Source organism: Chiroxiphia lanceolata, chromosome 7, assembly GCF_009829145.1.
Source record: "Chiroxiphia lanceolata isolate bChiLan1 chromosome 7, bChiLan1.pri, whole genome shotgun sequence".
Taxonomy (NCBI): Eukaryota; Metazoa; Chordata; class Aves; order Passeriformes; family Pipridae; genus Chiroxiphia; species Chiroxiphia lanceolata.
Window position 1 is genome coordinate 32899892 of NC_045643.1, and position 15514 is coordinate 32915405.

Below are 15514 nucleotides of genomic sequence, written 5' to 3' on the forward strand. Positions count from 1 at the left end.
TGCCATCTGCTTTGTGTGTTAATTGGAAGGTAAGCATTTTGTCACTGTTCCTGCAGATTGAGACCATACTGCTTACCAGTCCTATTTATGAGGTCACCTTTGTAATCTTTTATTAAACTTTGTGAAAAGTGTAAGGAAGCAGAAAAATAAAGGCCGTTGTAGCTTTAATGGAATGTTATATGTAGGACTGTAGCTCCTGTAGCTGTTTTGGTTCCTTTTTCTATGCCCTCTATGATGGGAAAATTGAGGTGGAGAAATGAGAAGTTACACTGAAAGTATAAAGTTTATAAGTAATGTTGTATTGACAATGTTGCTTAAACTGTGTGGGCTTTGTTGCAGTTTTGGCCTACTAATATTAATAGGTTTTGCCTTTTTCAGGGAAAGGACATGTATTGGACTGAGCTTGCTGTAAACTGCTGTGGGTCTGCCCAGCCCCAAGTTTTACTGCCTCAATAGAGCCCTTGCAATACATGCTCTGTAGACTGAAACCTCTTCTATTGCCATTACACAGAGAATTCTCAGAATGGCTTGGTGAGATCTTCGTGTCATTGGTAATGGGGGCTGAAGTGAATGGGAGGGGAGTAGGAGGATGTCACGTTCACTTGGGCGATGTCATGCCTTACGTGACATCCCTGCATCCTGGAACCCACAGTTACAGTCTTGCTCTTGTCTCCTGAAAGCAGAAAAGGCTGCAGGTCTGTGGGCACTGTTAGCAATGAAAGGCAGCAACCGAGTCCCAGGAGTTCTCCCACGCAAGTCGAGACAAACTTTGCAGATCTGCAGAGAAGAGTGGTTCTTATCTCTTTTTTTTTTTTTTCTTTTTTTCCCGTGTTGCCTTCCACACCAACTCTAGAGAGTTACTAAGGGTGTGTTCAGTGAAGAAACTGAAACTACCATCATCAATCAGCTCTTAGGGTAGGTGGAGCATTATCTCTCACTGAGGCTTTCTGTGCCTCTTTGGCACTTCAGAACTGCCTTAACAACTGTTCAGGTCTACTTCCTTATCTTCCTTTTCCCTCCGCTTTCCTCGAGTTTCTGTATATCACTTGTGGACTTGTGGTTTTTATTTACTCCCACAATATAGAAATAAATAATATCAAATACCTACAGAACTTGATTTGTGGGTTTTAAATCTGAAAAAGTTGAAGTTGTAGAGATTTGGTAAACTTATTTAATCGTCTATATACAGCTGATCTGAATATTGTATAAATCACATGGAGCTTCAACTTTCTGCTCTTTACTTACCTGGTTAAGATATACTGGCAGTAGTCACATGGAAGAGACAATGCTACCTAGACACTCATGTTGTTTGGATAATTTTTATTTTATTTTTAATCACACAACTCAGATTGTGAGGTATCAAAAGCAGGGCATTTGTGGGAATAGTTTTCACTTAATTTGTACGTGTTTGCATGGGTTTAAGCACGTCCATTATACTAGGGAATATTTGTATATGTTTTAAGAGGTCCTAGTGAAGTTCTTACTTTCAGCATATTCCTGAGGAGTGCATATGTGTATGCTTTGGAACAGATATTTTAAAGGAGAATTTGAAGCCTTATTCATAATGCAACTTATCAAAGCCAGAATCCTTTTCTGAGGATAAAGTAAGGTACTATTAAAAGAGTCAGTGGGAAGATTGCTGTTTGAGAAGGGACCTGAAATAAGGCAAACTAGAATACAGTACAATAAATATGAGAACTTATCAAGGAGTCCTTAATCGATAAGGATTAAAGTAGATCCTTTTCACACACTTGCTTACAGATACTGTGCAGTGTATTCCAGGACGTCTGGGAAACAGAATGGGCTCTGTAGTAACCTGCATAAAATTTCATTGATAAAATACCGTAATTATGAAAAGCTGTTAAGTGAAGTGTTTTCAAAGCAGTTTCAGAAGACTTATGCCATTTGCTTGGTTACAGGCAGCCAAGGTTTGTGACCAAAATACATTTACTTGCATGTGATGCTTGTTAGAAATTGTGTTGATGAAGGTATGCTTATTGCTTAGGGAAAAAAACCCAAACAAACAAAAAAAATGTTTTACAAGATTTTAATGTCTTTTTCTAGTGAATGTTTGCAAGAATTTTGGTATTGGCTCCAAGATTCTTTATCTGTATGGGTTGTTAGTAAAAGCCAACTGCGTGGAAATCAAGTGAGATTCTTGGAATAGATATTTGAAGCGGTGAAACTTATTAATTTATTCTTTGAAGCTTAGTAAGCCTTTAAAAGCCTGTATAGTATACCAGCTTGGAACCTTGGACTGTGTCTCCAGTGTGTATGTTCTCACTTGGTTGATGTTGACTCCTGCTGGTGTTGCTAAGTCTGAGTTTAGTTACATATAGACTAATATTGGTGCTGTTCTTTGGTATTTACAATTGTGTTGAAAATGTTTCACTTACACTAAATCAAGGCTTCCGAGATAAGCAAATACAGGCTTATGGTTGTAACAGTATAATTCTTCAAATAAGTGTGAGAAGCATTAAAATTCCTGTTGTTTTTTAAAACACCTTCACATTTAACAACACAGTTGAAACTGTAAGTTGTCCTTAAACCTTGAGTCACTTTATGCCTGGCATTTCATGTTATAGTGTATCTAAGTACCATTTCTCTGTGAAGAATAGTACTGATGCCATGCTAAACAGGACTATTAACTAAATTCCTTCCACAATGTTTATGGATACTTCTAGAATTCCCATGTTAATGTACACCATTTTGGGAGGTGTGTCTGGTTTGAAGTGTTTGGATTTGAGTGGGTTTTCAAGTCTGCAAAATGAGTTGCCTTACCTACTTAACTTTAGAGTGGAGAAGTTATGCCTGTGAAGGGACTGGAGAATCTGGCATGGGAGGAGAGGCTGAGAGATGTGGGACTGTCCAGCCTGGAGAAGAGAAGCTTTGGAGGAACGTTATTAATTTTTATGTATGAATATGAGTTGCATGGGATTTTTGTAGTGGTGGCTCAGTGTATCAGTAGACTAAGGCAATTAAATACTTAGACGGGGCAAGGGGAAGCCAACTGCCACTTTAAAAACTGGATATGAAATCCTTCATTGTCAAAAGTGATCTTGCTTTTATGTAAATGAACACTTAACAGGTGTTTGAAAACAAGCTCGCTTTTTGTGGTGAGAAACACAATGTTCTTGTTAACCAAATAAGTTTTAAAGAAGTGAAAGAGTTATTTTTTCCTAAGCTTATTTTTCAAAATAAGAAATTCAAAGACTTGCTCAGTCACTCTGCAAGGCTGTAACAATGGGGCCTTGCTAGGCACTGCAGTAAGAGTTAAGGATGGTGGAGAAATCAGGCATAATGCTGAAAACATAAATATAAAAAGAGAAATGCTGATTTTGGATCACTCTTTTTCTTGTACTTCTGCAAAGGAGTACATTGTTAATGATTTTTTATAAAAAGGGGCTGAAATGCATTAAATGGTGAGTTCTCAAGTGTTGTCAGTGTAACCACTCAGTGGTTATATTTCATTTTCCTAACTGAAACTATCTACTACTTTCACTGTTTAACAAAAAAAAGAAACAAAATGCTTGAGTGGAGATGATTTTATAGTAGTCCTCATTCTCTCAGTAATGTAACAACTGCACTTTCACTTAGAGTAACATCATTGAGGTGGATTTCTGAATGATGGAAATTATGCCTTCTTAAATTGCTGTGAACCATGATTTATTTTTTTTTCTGTAGATGGTGTAATCCTTTTCCTTAGACCAGCTTCTAATTAATGTAGCACTGCCAAGTTCACCTCTAAACCACGTCCCTAAGAGCCATATCTGCGTGACTTATACATCTCTGCAAGGATGGTGACTTCCCCACTTCCCTGGGCAGCCTGTGCCAGTGCTTGACCACCTTGTGAGTGATAACCCATTCACCTGCTTCCACTGTTAACTGAATCTGCTTCAGTGTGCAAAGGATAAAAGGATTTCCAAGGTTTGTCTCCTCATGTTTTTTTCCTTACCTTGACTGCAACCTGTGCCAGATCCCTCAGGACTGTCACTGTGTGGCATCAGCTGTGCAATTCTAATGAGCTTCAGGAAAACATCAGCAGCATCTCTGCCTGGTGCAGCCTCTGCAGGGTTTTTGTCAGTCTTGTCCTGTTTTCAAGAAGGCCATGTTTCTTAGTAATGTTAAGTGTAGGAACAGCAACAGATTCTCATGCAGGGGCAGCTGATCAGCATTTTGGTGCAGAAGTCCTGGCTGTAATATCTATGTTTTATTAAATTTATTAGGAGTCTGCAGGACTCAAAAAAGTTGTAACACTGTAAGTCTTCAGGTTTGAGTGACTAACCCAGACAAACTTTTCCCTGAACTAACTGGTGCCATGTTTCTAAAGTGTGCTGACCCATCTACCCGTGGGTTAAATGAGTCCTGTGCTGGGAAGGTCAGTCTGTCCTGCCTATGAGCTACATTTTTATTCCATCTGTTAATATGAATGTTCTGAAGATATTGCCAACAAAAAGTTTACTAAATATATACACTTATGTGGGAATAGATAGTCCTTGAACTGATCAAATTTTCCTGAATACCAAAATTAAACAGGTTTTGACTACCCTCTCAAAAGACAAGTGGTGGAAAATTACTTCCCATGGCTTTCATCACATATATATATATACTTCCTTTCTCTTCAGATTCTTCTTAGGTCGTGATGTTACTCTGTATCAGAACTATTTTTTGCATTCATTTTTTTAATATACAGTATGTATTATGAATGTATATTCATGGCATGTAAAATATAAAATACATTACTATAAAAATATCCTAAATTCAGGTGATAAACTGATACAATATAAAAAGCAGAGCATTGAACTATGATTTCTTGTTATGAGGATAATTGGGAGCGTGAAAGGCTTAAAATGTGGGTCTCTTCATTTTTTTTCAGTGTTTAAGCAAATCCCAAGAAGCAGTTGAAAAGCTGACTTCCAGTAACAGTTTTCAAACATCAGTAAAAGCTTTCTTATTCTCACAAATGCTTGTTACAGCTGTGATTTAAATTGACTTTCCAAATGTAGCAAGTATTATATGCCAAACCCTAAAGAAATTTTCCTTTTTTTTTTTTTATTTCCCTCCCCCTTTAGCACATTAAGAAAGATGGTGGAGAGAGGGAAGGAATAAGCTGGTGCTGAAAAATTCAGACCTCACTCCTACTCTTTTATAAATTGCTGTTAGTATTCCTGTCTGCATGTGTGAGCCCGAGGTCCAGGCTTGAGGTTTAAACTATAAACAGAGATGAGATGCTTTTATACAAGAATAAATGTGCACAGATGGAGATAATCAGAAATTACTTAAGTGTGTAGGCTTTTGTAGAGGTGCCAAAAGCCCACAATACCGAGCTGACATTGATGGGGACTACAGGTGTGAAGTATGCTCAGACATATCCTTGAGTCTGCTTTGCAGAAGGTATTCAGACACCTACAGGAGTACTCAGGAGTGTCTCATTAAGTGCTGTGGGAGTTGTGTATTTGGGCACGTTCATAAATCTCTTAGGCGCCTCTTTGCATATTTATTGAGATTTCTTTAAAATTTTTGCTGTGCTGTTGACAGTTGCTATAATTAAAAGGACTTTTTTTTTTTTTACCAGAGCTTACCTTATAGTTCTCAGTTAATTAAAAGAAATCCTGATGTTGTGGGCTCAAGGGTAGAAACAACAAAAACTTTCAAGGGCAGTACTTTGCATAACATGAAGGATTTCTGTAGGACTCTTTAACCTATTGGATACATTAAAATTCAGGAACAGGACCTTTTGTGCTTTAAAAGTTTTTAATGATAAATGCAAAAAGAAGCCTTTTTAAAATAAAAACAACACTTCTGTAGTTACACCTCTAAGACATCTATTCTTTGAAATTTAGAAGGAAAATATTTTAGAAACTGTTAATGAATTCTGAACTTTTTTTTATTGACAGTCATCTGGCATGACTGACAAAATCCCCCTTATTTTTCTTGTGTGTTCCTCCATTTAAGGCACACTTCTGTAGTAAAGGACAATGTTGGTATTGCAGAGATTCAGAATTTGTTCTTGTTCCTTAATAGACATAGCGATTAACGTGGGAAGTAACAGAGCTTTTTTATTTAATATAAAAACTGTAAATGACCGTTATTTTTGCAATGACATACTGTTCTTACATGTAATTCCTATATTGCACAGTAAGGCTCCATTAAGCTAATAAATCAAACTTTATGTTCTTGAAACCATTTTCATCTCCATTCCCAGTCTTTCCTAGCCACAGTATCAGACTCTCTTTCCAAGTTGCAAATGTGAGAATATTAAAAAAAAGAAAGAGAAAAAAAAGAGAGCCTGAATCTTGCAGTTTTGACATACTTTCTGTGATATATAGCCATTTTCATCCTGTCATGTAACATAAATGTTTTAACAGGCGAACACACCTCCCCCCTTTCTAATCTCAATTTAGTGTAATAGGATTTTTCTCTAGGCTGACTGTGCTGACAGCTCTCAAGTTCTGTATTTTCCTGTACATATTGGTCTGACTGTGTTCCCCTTACCCATCCTTCCACTCCTGTTCCCCCCACTGAAACATCATCTTCTTCTCTTTACATTCAGACACCCCGTCCTACTCAGCCATAAGGGGTTGCTTCCTACCTCCCCCTGGGCCATGTGCTGCCCACATGAGGCTTTCCTATAGATAGAGACTGTGAAAAGGCATCTTTTTGCTTTCTCCTTCGTTCCTCCCTACCACAATTAAGAATTCTCCCTTTAATCTCCATAAAACTACTTCACTGTCCTCAGATCTCTTCTGAAAACTCTGCTGTGATGACTAGAGGATAAAAAATGAAATGAGACTCTCAGTCTCATTAGTGATACTTCCTGAGGTTGGTTTCTTTGTGTTTGTCCAGTCATTCTTATCTCTGTTTGCATGGTTTTATTGCTGGGCACAAGGCAGATCTTTGTCCTTGGTACTTGAGAAACCAAGGTCTCCTAATCCATACGTAGGATTTACTGTAATGCAAATACTAGTCTGAAAAGGGAGGTCTAGCTTTAAAAATTCTGACATATTCATTTTGTACTCCAGTGAAATCCAACCACTTGGCTAGGAGGTAGCAACTGTGGTAATTTCTATTCCTTTCTTTTTTTAAATGATTCTATTGCTGTTCTTCAGCCTGTACCATATTGTCCAGTTTGATACATTTAGGTACCTGGCATTTTAACTTTCGAGACAGAAAAATGCATGTAGGGATTGCAACTTGACTTGTGAAAAATATGGTCAGGATTGTGGGGGTTTTGTGATTCACAGGAATTGCATTTATATGTTTATCTTATTTTGTGTATACGTTTTACTTGAGCTGTGCTGTGTCCTTTTGTCCTTTCATTTTATATGTTGACTCAAAACCTCTTAACTATTTAGCCTTTAACAATTCTGCTGGATGAGCTAGTTTCTCCCTCTTGCTTTAATTGGGAGCTTAGGTCAGGTGGAGATGAATGTATTATCTGTCACTGGAATTTGTAACCAGCCTTATTTTTTCAGTTTCTTTTAGTTCTGTTTTTTGTTGTAAGTGGTGCATAAGGTGATGCAATCTGTTGAAAACTAGGGGTTGCTACTTTTCTTCCTTGCTTCAATTCACTCCTTTTTATTTTGGGTTTTGATTTCTTGAAAAATTGCACAACAGGTATTTAATATAATATTTGTTCCAAGCCTGGTCTTCTGAAACTTTCTTGCCATATTGCAATAAAAAAACTTGAGCAGAGGAGGAAGAATAGGAAATGTTAGGGAATATATTTTTATTTTAGATAAATTGAATTCAGTGGATGACTGGGGGTTTTTGTAGTTATGCAACGCTAAGTTTAGAAATCTTGTCAAGGTTCTTGAATAAAAATTGTGGGATGTCTTGGCGCCTTTCTCTTTTTGAAAGGGAAAAACTATCTGCTCTTGTTCTTTGGAAATGGGTTTCTTGGAGTTGGCTGTAGTGTGGGGAGGGTTTTTTTTAGTGGTTTTGCTGACACTTCCTTAAGGCTTGCTAGCTTGCATTTTTAACCTGCCTTATGGTTATTTGCTTGCAGTGTTTGCAGTGTCACTTCAGTTTTGTTCATAAAACTTCTTGGACATTTATCTTTCACCCGCTACTAATGTTAGATCTTTGTTATTTTTGGTTCCTACTTAGTCCTTCAAACTCCTTCCTTTTCCTTATCCCCTAAAAAGGCTGAAATCTTAAATGCCAACCTACCAGGTTTTCTTTTCATTATTTTGCAGTCTGAAGGGTTGTTTACTTCTGTATTTTCGTATAGCAGATTTTATAAAAGTCTTGTTTAGTTTTTTGTTTTAAATCTTATGTGCAGTAGTTGTGTGTGTTTGTCAAAAATACATTTATTGATTTATTTTTTATTTTTCCCCCACTAGTTATTATAAAGTGATGAAATTGTTCCTTTTTATTGTTGAGGGTTACCTCAGAGATGTCTTGACCTTCAGTGAAGAATGAGACTTTTCTTTTTTAATTAAGTTTTGCCTCTAGTACATTATACTACTCAGAAACTAAATAATGACAATTCCTGCTTCTATAAAGATATGCCAAGTACTAAGTATTTGGTGGGTTATTCTTTGCTGGATTTTGAGTTTGAAGTTTGGATGTCATATAAGGAAAGGGGAAGAGCAAACATGAGATATTTAAGTCATAATTGATAAAGAAATGTGAAAAATCTGATGTGCACCAAAATCATTCTGTTCTCTAGCAGTTTGTGCTTCTTGGTATGTGCTTACATAAAAATGCAAAAAGGATGTTATGCAAGTAAGTGTTTCTTTGCTTGACACTTACTACGCAGCCACCTGTTAAAGCATAACGGTGTGGATGATTCCCAGTGCAAGATGTGAAAGCGTTGCTGCCTGTGATGAAGTATGTTTACTAACCTTCAGAAAGCAGATTTTGTTGTTAGCAAAGTAGAATTTGAAAGCCTGACACAAAGTGAATGCATACAAACTTTGAAAATAGGCTGGAAGGTAGTGTTGTGCTAGTAACAGAGACAGAGCAGCCAGCTGACTCCTGGAGAAAACTGCACTTAACTCTATACTTGTTAAAATACAACTGTGGACAAGGGTGGCTTTAAAAACATCTTTTTTGGACATCTTCAGATTTAATAGTATCAGAAAAAAGCCTCATGACACTCTTGTGCAATATGTAATGTGACAACACTTGACTAATGTTCTAACCTCAGTGTCAATGAACGTAATTAATTATGCATTGTCAGACTGGTGAGGGGAATTTATTCTCAAAATAAGTGTGGAGGAACTAATGGAAATTACCAAAGTCTCTAAAAGATGGCTAGTTCTATCTCTTCTGTCACCTGTGGTTAGCTCTGTGGGTTTACAGTGTTTCTTAGTATTGCTGTTCGTGTGACTGTAAAATGTGTTAAAGAGGGTGGTTATTCTAGAACATTTGAAAGTATTACTCTGAATTTTCCCTGATCACGTGGAAAGATGTTCATCAGTTTATTTAAGTAATTAATGTGACCCTCGACCTTGGAGTTCTCGAGTTGTAAATGCTTAATATGTAATTTATACCAAATATATTCCTAATCATGAATGTAGATCTTGAATATGTTCTTGCAGCATCTGTGGTTTTATTTCCTGTTACTATCTGTCTCCAGCATCCTCTTACTGCCTGTGCAGCAACCTTAACATAAACCCATAATGTCTCATGCAAAGATAATGTTACATTTTGTCCCTGCTGACTCCTGGCAGCTGTAGAAAATATTACACTTGTGAATGTGTATACATGTAGTGGAACATACCCTATTTACTAATGTCCAGATCCTTATGCTGTGAGCCGATGCAAGTGTTTGGAAGATAAAGTGCATAGAGAGCTGACCCTATGAGAAGTTAATTTTTTAGTGAAGTTGATATTTTGGTAAGACTAATGATAATATTGAGGAATAGGAGTTCTGAAGGAATTTGCCATTACCTTGAATATGTTATTTAAGGAAGGTCTTGAAATAGGAAGTTCTATTCACTGTTTGTGGCTTTCTCCTAAACTAAAAACTCCACCTACTTCTTGCTCAAGGTGAAAGTTTTAGCAGCTTAAGTGTATCAGGAGATAGCAATAACTCTTTTGACAAGCAAAAGAGCACAACCCTGTTTGTGTATGGAAATGATTAGTTACGCTTTACCAGTGGTACTTATAGTCCCCTTTGTGTCTGTTGGCATATCACTCATAATATTGATTTAGTATTGTTTAATGTTCTGTGTTTTCTTGGTCTTGCCTGACCCAGTGTATTCAGCTGATCAGTTTGTCTGTCAGCTGCTCTTTCTGGTACCTTTTCATTTTGTTTACTCTCTCTTAGACTTGCATTGAAATGTTTTCTTACCTCATCTCCTCGCTCGGGGTATTTGTTTTTCTTCCTCCTTCCTCACTTTTCAGTTTAGTCTCACTTAGTCTTGCACCGATTTCCACCACCCCACTCCTCAGATTTTCAAGTTGGTTTTCCCCCTTCTTATTACCTGGTGTTTTCTCTACAACTTTCTTCTCCTGTCTGTTCTGCAATTTCATCTGTAACTGCATCAATGAAATGCTGATGACATTTGCAAGTTCTTGCTCATAATTAAAAGGAAGACCTGAGCTTTGTTTCCTATTGATAATATTATTTATCTGTAATCTATTACTCACAGAATGTGTGAATACAAAATTTCGGTCTCTTTGATCTTGTTCTCTTCTAATTTCCCAATGAAAGAGGGCTCTTTCAATCATCCAGTTTTGTCCTTCATACTTTCAATTCCCGTTGGACTTTCAGTTAAACTGGTTGTGAAATTTTTGCAAGCTTTCTGTGAATTAGTAGCTGGCTCAGAAAGCCCCTGCTAGTACATTAAGGAAAGACATGGAATGAGAAAAGTTGGTGGAAAAAAATAAAATGCAGAAAACTGAATTGCTGCTGTTCTTTGAAGTATTTGCATTTTGTTGCAATGGTCAGAGGGCTGTACGTGGCATGGGCAGCCTTAGCAGGTTTCCTGCTGCAGGAACTCGAGAAATCCTGTTTGATACAGTTACTGCTCGTTCAAGCAGAAGCCAAAGTCTGGTTCCAAGTGTGTTCTGTCCTAGTCGATCTGCGATTGTGTGCCGGTCTCTAACCAAAATACATGTAAACAAAGGGATAGGGCTTTTATAAACCTTTTTGGCCATTAACATTACAAATTGTTACTTTAGAGAATAACTACAGGCAATTGATTTATGAATTTATTTCCTTGGCCGTTTCCATGATGAGTGTCTATGGTATGAATGAGTTTGGTGACTCAGAGTAGTTTAGCATGTTCTCAAACATAGATTTGAATGAGATGTGCTTTTTGAAGATAATCGATAACCCTGCTAATAATGCTTTGATTTATATAGGGGAGTACTAATAGAAATCACAAACTGAATTCCTCTTTAATGAAAATATTCCAGGAATGCAAATGATGTCCTCGAACTGTTGGTATTTGGTCTTGAAGACCAGACTAGATACAATCCACGGCACTGTCCTTTGGTACTAACACCCACAGCCCTGAGCTGAAACACCAATGGTGTGAATGTCACATTCTCAAAACCTATCAGGTTTTTTTGCAGATGTGTTCCTGTTCTGCTGTGGTACTTGCTAACATAAATAGAGATTTTGAGACCTAAGGTGTGATTTTTATGTCTACTAAAGACAGACTTCAGGCTTCATTTTCTCATTTATTTCTTGCTTGAATTCTGACTAGAACCTTTGAGAAGAAAGAGGAAATTCGTGACCACTGAAGCATTCAATATTGTAAATAATTAAATTTTCCAAAATGCTAACATTTACATTTACTTTGGAACTGCTGTGCAGGGGGAATAAAGGTTTGCTTTCAGCACTGAAAATGAAGCTACTTCTGCTACCAAACCTTGAATGGGAGTATTGATAATAGCCTCAACAAAGCATGCTTTGGAAAGGAGGTCTCTCCAGTAATTTGGATTATTTATAAAAAGCACCGAGGCATTAAAGAAAGTTCATTACCCAAACCATTACTGCACCGTGGACCAGAACCAGCAGATGAAATAGCTTTTTCAAGTAATAGTAGACTATCGCTGTCTAGAGGACCTGAAAACTTTGGAGTGAGAGAAGCTAAAAAGAGGAACACTGCTGTTAATGATGGGGTATATGCAATAAGGAGAGCTTATGGAGTTCTGCGTCCATCCTTTAGTGCTGTGTTGTCAGAACATCAGCTCAGAAACCCGAGTTGTTTGCTGGGACACTTTCACATTATTTCTGAATTGTGCTGGTGGCGTCGTGTGTCCTCCCACCTCTCCCTGCCTCGCAGTGGTCTAGAGAGAAACTACAAAGTCCTATTACTGATTGACTTTCCTTATGCTGCCTGTGCTGGCTGTTTTCTACACGTCACTTTTTTTCTTTTTTTTTCCCCCCTATTTAGCTACAGCTGAAACAGAACTATTCCTCAGAGTTTGCCAGTACAAGTTGTTCTACAGCTGTCTAGGGGTGGCAAAAGAGGGGAGGCTGTTTTCCACCTACTCAAAATAGTTCCCAAGTTGTACCCTGTGCTATACTAAGTACAGCTCATTTGTTTGCAAAGGAGGCTCATATAGTTTATTAGATCTTGCAGATGACTGGAAAGCTGATGGCCTCCCGGCAGTACAGTGGTGACAGGCTGGAATGTGGTCATGCTTGGCCTCATACTGGCTCTCCTTAGAAAATGCTGTTGTGGTCATGGCCAGTGTCGTTCAGTATTTGTTGTGGTTTATGGTAAAGCTTTAAAATTCGTATCAACATTGTGAAAATCATGTGCAGAGAGGTTTTATGTGAAGGCTCATAATATTTGTTTTCTTATGGCTGGATGGATCAGAACAGTGTAGGTATCAAAACTTCAGTTTACTTCCTTTAACAATCCTTTCAAGCCCTTTGCTTTAAAGTTCTGTCCTGTGTGACTGTAGGTTTCTAACCAGGCTTTATGGGACATGTGCAGAACTCCATGTGTGTCCCTTTAAACGTTTTGACATGTCTGTCTGACAAATTGTTGCTACTTGCAAAGAGAAATAAGAAACATTAACAGCTTTCATTTTAATGATCTCTAATCTTGAGTGGTATCATCTGTTGACAAATACCAACATTGAGCAGCAGGGTATATACAGGTAATGCAGGAAATAGGTTAAAATATTTTGCTGTCCTGCTAACCTTCAAATTAGAGATTAAACAAATCGCAACTTCATCCTTTCAATAATAAAGAAAAGGTCTTAAATGCAGAAACTAGGGCAATGGAATAATCAGCAGCACTGTTGCTTCCAAACAGGTGACAGTGTTGAAATTTTAATTCCATTAAATTTTGTACTTTGGAGATGCAGCTTGTACTTCCAGCCATTTGTCTAGCCACATAAGCTGGAATGTGTTCAAAGTGCCTGCCAAGAACAAATCCATTGGAAGAAATGTTATACTTTGACTCAGGTTCAAGACATTCTAAAGCAACAAGAGATAAATATTTCTGAAGACTTATTTAATGTTGAGCTTAGATAGTTGGGCTTTTTTTCCTCCCTGTGATCTGATACACACTTGCTTAATTGCATGCACATAAGAATTTTCTATATATTTCTTTCTACTTTCCTCTATTTTGACTTGACTCTTCTTTTTCCTTGTCATTTGTCCTTTGCAAAAAGTTTGTGTGTAGAATCCTCTAGCAACAATTAATTTAAAGCAAATTTAATGAGAATTTGGTTTTGCTTCGATTATATACCACCCCCAGCAAGTGGTAAAATATCCAAGAAAGTTAATTTTTTTACACGGATATACTTATATATTTTGTCTTCTATTTTTGAAAAACTTCTTCAGTACAATGTAGTGAGTATTTTGAGCATGAATGTGTTTGGATCTTTCCTTAAAACTTGTACTTTATTTTTGGCTGTCTGTCTGGGGTCCAACACAATTGCTGAAAACTACGTTTAGTGTGTTGACCATCGATTTTAGAAGGGTTGATAGCTGGGCATCCACATTGATGAGAGCTTTCTTGCTGAATACAAAGAAGGTTTTGACTTTGCTCTGTGAGTTGGACAGAGCTCCTGTTGAGTGTTACTTGTATTTTTCTCTTGGACAGATTGCAAGATGTGATGTAACAGACTGATTTGTGGTTAATAGCAGTGGGTGAGATTGGAGCCTGGAGTATCTGCTTGATGTAAGCAATGAGCTAATGGATCCAATTTCTATATAATAAACTTAGTTGGTTTATTAACTTATGTTAATAAACCAAACATAATTTGGTTCCTGTGATTATAAAGCTGAAGGTAATTTTATTATTCATTAAAAATAGTTTTATGAATAAGTTCATAGCAATGCTTGTAACTCTTGCTACCACAGTTATACTGTGTCCTGAAGAAATTGGGGAGAATTACCAGAAACCAAGTTGCACTCATGGGATTGCTTTGTAAGAACGAAGGACTTTTTGCTCTTAACTTTGGAGAACATCCAGGTGATCTGAAAAATAGGAGGCCATACTTCTCAGCACGTGCCTTTCAGAGGACAAATGCCAAATGTAAAATTCAGAATGACACAAGAGGATGTCATATATTAGCCTTTGACTGAGGGGAGTTGCAAGGAGGGGAAGAGAAAAATGTACTTGGTCCATGCTAGAAAGATGATAAAACTTACTAGCCATGAGTCCTATTTTTAAAATTCATTAAAATTAATGAAGTAACTTGAAGGCTTGTTTGTTCAGTGGACTTCAGGGACTCTTGAAGGCATGACTCATGGATGCTTTTTTTTCCCTGGGTTTAGGGGATTTTGTAGATGATGACTGGGGCTCTCAGCCTATGTAAGGTAATTTCTTTCAAAAAAAAACCAGCCAAAAAGCACAAAAACTATTAATCTCAATCAGCATGCTGACATCCCAAAATGTTCTTTTTAAGTGAGAAAATGCTATTTTGGGCATATGGTTTTAATGGAGTAGCAAGATGAAGGTTATTAATATTCCTTGTACTTTGACTGTAAATGGCTGTAAAAATGTACATTTCTTTTGTTTGTTCAAGGTCAATAACATTTCTGATTTTTCTGAAGTTTATTGAAGTCCTGTTCCTAGTCCTAACATTGATTCAGTTTTTTGATCTCTAAGCACTTTATTGAAAGAAGATTGGGTTAGTTTGTGATTATGTCTTTAAATGCATTGTCTGGAGTCTTTCTAATCAATAAACACTATTTGTACCGTAAGGGTTTCAATACATAAGGATTTTTCCTTATGGATTTTCTCATAATCCCTTTTTTCTTTATCTGTTGTGTAAACCTTCCTCCCTTTACTCTTTCCTCCCTGAAATATCATGGTAAGCAAACAACATGAAAGGAACAACATCTGATGGTTTAATTTCTGTAGGACTTGGCTACGGAAAGTGATGTGCTAGGTAGAAAACTGGAAACATTTCAGAGTGCTCTGTAAAACCATGGACACACATGGGGGAATTAAGGTGGGATGCCACCCAAATTGTTTCTAATTGGAGAAATTTATTTTTGAAAGTGAAGGCAAGCTGCTTGCTCAGGATGCAAATTTACTTGGTTTTATGACACCTTATCAAAAGGCTGCTTTTCCTTCTTTTA

The 15514-nt window shown here is 37.2% G+C and overlaps 1 protein-coding gene across 1 annotated transcript in view; it reads left to right on the plus strand.

The window, feature by feature from the left end:
• Window positions 1-15514, plus strand: part of MGAT5 (alpha-1,6-mannosylglycoprotein 6-beta-N-acetylglucosaminyltransferase) — a 121004-nt gene that overhangs the window by 22459 nt on the left and 83031 nt on the right. The window lies entirely within an intron of this gene.